This window comes from Branchiostoma belcheri, unplaced genomic scaffold (assembly GCF_001625305.1).
Source record: "Branchiostoma belcheri isolate BF01 breed outbred unplaced genomic scaffold, Haploidv18h27 scaffold11, whole genome shotgun sequence".
Taxonomy (NCBI): Eukaryota; Metazoa; Chordata; class Leptocardii; order Amphioxiformes; family Branchiostomatidae; genus Branchiostoma; species Branchiostoma belcheri.
In genome coordinates, this window is record NW_017802491.1 from 1,795,312 (window position 1) to 1,801,552 (window position 6,241).

The 6,241-nt window shown below is 43.5% G+C and overlaps 1 protein-coding gene across 1 annotated transcript in view; it reads left to right on the top strand.

Moving 5' to 3' along the window:
• The first annotated feature begins 1,254 nt into the window (after positions 1 to 1,254).
• Positions 1,255 to 6,241, top strand: part of LOC109482506 (titin-like) — a 90,895-nt gene continuing 85,908 nt past the window's right edge. The window contains 1 exon segment of the mRNA XM_019785239.1: positions 1,255 to 1,554. The gene's annotated coding sequence lies outside the window, so the exon portion shown is untranslated.

The window sequence follows — 6,241 nt, forward strand, 5'->3', positions numbered from 1 at the left end:
CGCGAACAGGGCTCTCTTTTGATCCTCACTTCGCCTCGTCAAATCTGACCTTCAGGGATTGGGGATTGCATTTCAGCCCAGAAAGATAAGGGATGTACAGGGACGACTTGCAAATTTGACAGACGACACTGAATGTACATGTGGTATCTAAAGCCCCAAGAGTAGATATGCGATATTTAACGCTTCAGACATTGCAGTTGTCTCTTAACAAGTTAATGCTTTATTCTGTTGCCTGTTTTCTATGAAAAGCTTGGCATCCTACATCGACAGTGACGATCTTGAGGTCACATGTACAGTCCAGGCCTGTAACAGGTTTGGCACGATGTGATAGATATGCAGTCACAGTGTATGTTTGTTTATATGTCATATCTTGCGGGTATGTGCTAATGGTCTTAATGTGTAGAGGCATAAGTCACCAATCGCACTATCCAAGCCAATCAAGGGCCTCTGTTGGAAATAATGAAATTTCGTAGAGATAAACTACTTTATGTCAACTTGGATCCATGTTTAATGGCGTCAGACCGGTCTTTTATGATATCTTTTATGCTTTATTGTTAAAATTTTTTACTGCTGTCCTTTATCGATATTCCAATTCTTCTATCGATCATTCCCAGCTAATCCAGATCAATGTGGTAATTACCCACCTCATACGTCATCGGTTAATGAGAGGTGTTGATCCCAGGGCTTTGATGTGACGTCATGTGAAATGTGATTGACAGTTACGGCAGGTCCGTCGATTCAAAATACATGGCGAAATGCACTATTACAGAGGGAATGGTTGATGTGTTCTCATCATTATCACCTACGCTCAATTGTTTCTCTGCGTCATTCCTATCGATTGGTGCAATACGTTATTGCATAATCCACAGAATTAGCTATGCATGCAGTAATAGATGCTACGCAATTCTTCCATAACTTTGTAAAAATCGTCATTTTTCTCACTTCATCGATAATGTGAGAGAAATTAAAATTTATGGCTGGTTTTGCAGATGTGCCCGTGACTTTCGGGAGGTCACGGATGACTGTTGTAATCATTGGCGCGGCCATTTTATCCCGTCCGGACTCCGCATGCTTGTAAGTCCATCGTGTTGTCCCGAAATATCGTATAGCCGGCGTGGTATGACGGATGCGCCCTTGTCCGAGCTAAATATAACGGACGACCCCTCCCACTGCAACTTTAGGGGGTAACAGCTGTCCTCGCCTTTCCACAATTAGGTTTGCCTAACCGATTTCTTGGTACAGTTTTTCTACGTCGCCTGCCCTCCCCCTGTCTCCACACGTGGGCTATTCTGTTGTGTACAGGGGAGATATCTTCTTACATATTCGGCGTATGGAGGAACGTCCTCCCTTAGTCCGCATCGGCCGGTCGCCATACTGTATGGCCGCAGGCGTCCCTCAGTTTTCTTAGAGAGATGTCAGAAGGAAAATCTAACCCTCTACCGCCTGACCCGTTCTGCTCTGACGCTCGGCGCGCTCTTTTTCTTCCCGTTTCTCGTCTTCGTCGCCTCGGTTAGCTTTTCCTTTTGACCTCTGGAATTCCCATCCCCACCCAAGGTAAGCAGACTGCGTCACAACCATACTAATGAAGTCTGACAGGACATGATGTTGCCTTTGGGGGAAAGTTGGCTTGTGTGGAGCTTTATTAATCACTTGTGATGCCGGCAAGAATTATTACCTTCTGCCAAGAAGGTTATGTTTACTGCAGCTGAGACAGGCGTATGTATGATGGGGAGGGGGAGGGCACTTTGACCGTCATATATGGCTATGGTTCAATAATCTTGTTGTTTACAATATCAAATATTGCATTACCCAATCACTATATTATCTCCTTTGTGTCAAAGTTTAAGCTTGAAACAATTTGGTATTTTAGAAATAAATATATTTATATATATATTCATATAGTATATAGTATATGTAGTTACGTTGTTTGGTGGCAACCTTCGACTTAGTTACGAAATTGTGCGTCTATTTTAGTCGAGAGTCGCGCGTGTTTTTCTGTGAATGCGGAGACGGACAGACGGGGTGTTCTGATCCCGGGAAGTCTGGATAGAACCCGGCCAGACTCCGCCAGTTGTGCCCCGTCCATCACAGGGGAAAGACCCGGGCCCAGCATGGAACAGTCGGCACTTCTGTGTTGAACAATAACAATTTCCAATAGATCTAGTGCCAGCCCTTTGTTTTTGCACCGATCTATTCGTTTTGACCAGCCCGATCTCAACATATAAATCGAACATTACCAATAGACGAGATGAAGCCGAACCTATGCATTATTAGAGTAGTTTCATAACACATGTTTAGACTAGTATTGTTGCCAATGTATGTGCGTTATAGGGTATGGGTGTACAATAAAGGCTACTAGTATCCGTTTCTATTTAAACTATAAAGAGATATGAGATTGGCCCAATATGACAATGAACATTCGTCCTCCACCGTAAAGAAAGCTACCTCGGCAGCTGATCATACTTCAGTTCAAACTGTGAGGGCGACGATGAAACCGCGTTGCACGGAATGATAACATAAACCATTTTGCATGCCGAAAAAAGTCGTAAAACAAGTAAAAGTCAAAATGTCTTCCTGACCATTGTACTCATATAATGTCTGACGGCAGATATGATTCCCAGTAGACCAATAACTGAGCAATGTTCTTCAGATTCCTCCCCTGATTATACCTCACTATTGTTACAGTCACGTTCTATATATGCCTTTGATCATGAACTGGAATTTTTAAATTCACTCACCAGACTTCTAAAATCCATATAACAATATAACCTCATGTATATTACCTTTTTTTTTTACTACATCCGCCATTACTACTGACATACAGACGTGTCTACTGGGTCTAGTATCGGATATCTAGATGCCCACATGTACAAACCTTCCCCATGGGATTCACATTGGCAAGTCTTTCTCATGGTCCTAGCAATTCCGGGAAGAGTCAGTGACCTACTGATTGTATGTTGGGCGACTGTGCGATAAATTAACGGAGATCAATCATATATCGACTGGCACGAGGAAGGGAGGGGCTTTCTAACGACACAACAGAATCTCCCTTTTACAGATATTACTGTACGCCCTTATATGCAGGATTTTGCATTAAAGTGAAAGTCTCTACCTCACAGACTTTTACTTGTGTCACTGAAGTACTAAGTACCGCTATACGATTGTGCGAAGCAGCATTCAGTACGCGTTTCCTTATAATAGTGGAGCAGTATTTGTGGATAGCAGTTTTTATTGATATTACCCCTTTATCCGGTAGTTGTATATTACAAATTTATGATATGATGCTGGTAAGAGTTATGATCTTTTTATATGATATGATATTCGGCTACCCTCGCCCGACAATTGATAGGCCTGTAGAGAGCAGGCCGTGGTACCCTGCAATATTCCCCGCTCGTGCTGCAGCCACCCAACAGATGTTTATTATTAGTCCATTGGCAGGTTATGGCATTGTACTTCAACTTGGCCTCCAGCCATCCTCAACCCGATGAGCAGAACTCTGACAGGAATACTTAGCTCAGGCACCAATCTTAGGCATATTTGGATCACCCTAGACAAATTACTCTCTAATATACGAAACAACCACAACGGACGAAAACGTATATTAGTATGGTATTGAATGTCAGAGTTATCACTTTGAACTAGAACTTGCAACCTTTCCGGGCTCCTATTCCAGTCTAGAAAAGTAATAAAATGAGCAGTCAGTAGTTATGATGGCATATGACGAGTGATTAATAATTTAAGACATATCAACCGTGCGATAGACTAATTGCCATAGATAGACGATTAGTTGCTAATTACAATTCCAGACATGTACACATGTTAATGAAGTATCTAGATAAGTCCGATACCTCAGTGTTGCCTACACTGCAGTCGGCGAGATGTTTTCCATGTGATGCACGCGCACGTGTCAGTCTCAAGATTGGACTGGTCTAATCTAGTCTAGTCCAGACTGTCTCTCATGCTCTTTGTCCAGGGAGTGATTTATTCTGATAGACTGGACTAAGGGGAAACGCCCACCACTGAAACCACCTAGAACTAGCTGCCGATGACTCAGACCCCAAAACGAGCGGGAAAACTCTGACAGATAGATAGACTTATAATTGGCAGACACGCCTTTTCAAACGAAGGGATGGACCACTGCTAGACAGGGGATGGTCGGTCGGTTCCAGCAGGGTCGAAGAAGTGCACTAACCATGTATCGTAATTGTAGTTAGTGCAAAACATTCCATTGAAAACGAACACTTGACATCGTGCCATATTTTACACAATGTTCTCGACATGAAGAGAGTTATTGCTTCCATACATGCCACCCCTCCCCAGTTGAAAGAGATACCCCCAGCTCTGTCTGCCTCATTGATTGGTCCTACTGTGACCTTGTCTCGAGTTCTGCAGCACATGTTAGAAACCCGCGTGTGGAGCCATAGGAGTACAAACCTGTGCCCTGCCTGGTAAATCTTACATGACGGGAGAACACAGCTTATGTTTCCAACTTTCTCTAATTCCAGACAGACTGTGACCTACAGAACCCCGTAAGGGAACAGCGCAACAGACCCAAGATGGCGGAGGAAGCGCCAGGATTCCGCCAACCGATCAAGAGCATAGCGGTCATCAAGGGGAAGCCAGCCAAGTTTGAAGCCATAGTGACAGGTATAGTGAGGCAGTTGACCTACCTTTTGCCTTATTTGGGTGGCATGCGCACTGCGGCGTTTTGCAGCCATAACGCTGTCTTTATAAATGTCACATCTGATGTTTGTGTCGTCCAAAACTTTTATGGTGTCGTGGAAAGGGGTTGGGTTGCAGTGTGTGAATTAAGTAATAATATTATAGGGTTTTGTTCCTTCTGTAATTGGGATATTTATGACAGACATATTAAAAGTAGGTTTTTGCTCCTTCTGTAATTTGGATAGCCACATGACATGTACACTATTGTTGGCAACGTTGGTACTTGAGTGAACATCATTGGCACAGACTTGTCTTTGTAGCAATAATCAATTTAACACGGGAGGGTGTGGACCGGGGATGACAGTGTGTAGTCTGTAATATAGGTCGAGATCATATTATAGGCTTCATTTTGCCTAAGATGATTTCGAGAGTACGGGAGACGAACCTGAAAAGTTATGTCTGTTTAGATAAGATATTTCATCAGTTATAAACCTGGCAGCCACATGTAGTAGGGTGGTCCGATTTATTTTCGTACTGGCAGCTCAGCTTCATGAGTCACACATGTCTAAGGTTAGGTTGAAGTCACAGCACATATAGCCATGTTTGTCTGTTTTTCTGGGTAGATGGGGGCTGCAGTAGTTTGTCCCTGAATTGTTTGCATGTCAGAGGGTGTCAAACAGAGACACTTGTGGCCACAAGGTTGAGATGCTCTCGGACCATCTGTGGGGACAAATCAGTAACTCTCACATTGGGATTGTGTGTAGAACGTAGAGGGAATCTACGAATCCTCCCCTGTTACCATCCCTACTTTTGCTTCTTCTGAAATTGAAACAAGCGCCGTGTTTTGAGATGCTATCCATGATTTAGCGTGTTCCTCTGAATGAATTATGAATGATCCCTTAAAACTGGCGCTGGGTTGGGTCAGCCTGGGTTAAGTGTTTGCAGTACGGGCTTATTGGGCGGGGCGCTGCCATGGCAACACACGTCCCACGCGTCAGTCAGGGCAAATTCTCTACATCACCGAGACGGGATGGGTCCCTGGCGTCTAACCACGTTTCCTGACGTTTCCGCGTTACCATGGTAACTATTACGTCATATACGAACTTCTGCTGGTCAACAGGAAGACCCTTTACTTCCGACAATAAAACGTCCGGAAATGCCTGCATTTGAGTTTGACTTTTGGGAGGTCTCTGTGAGTATGGGCCTGAAAAGTAAATGCAGTTGCTTGTTTCCTTCAAAACCAAACTGACAGGGAACTGTCAAAGAATGTACCTTACATTTTGACCAGTGCAAAATGTGATCTTTGGCGCGTCAGTGAATATGTCGTCATTGATAAAAGGACGATGTCTTCATAATTTCGTCTACTGCAATTGCATAAACCATGGGGCTGTAGGTTGAATAGGTACATGGTGTCAAATGAAGATTTTGTTGTAACGTCAGCTGCCATGACCCTTGACACGACCTGGATATAAATAGATTATCTGACAGAACCTTGAAACAACACCAATACGGAAATGAGACCCAAGTCCAGCTGCAACACCAAACGTTGCTATTGTTTACTTTTAGATTATTTGTTTAC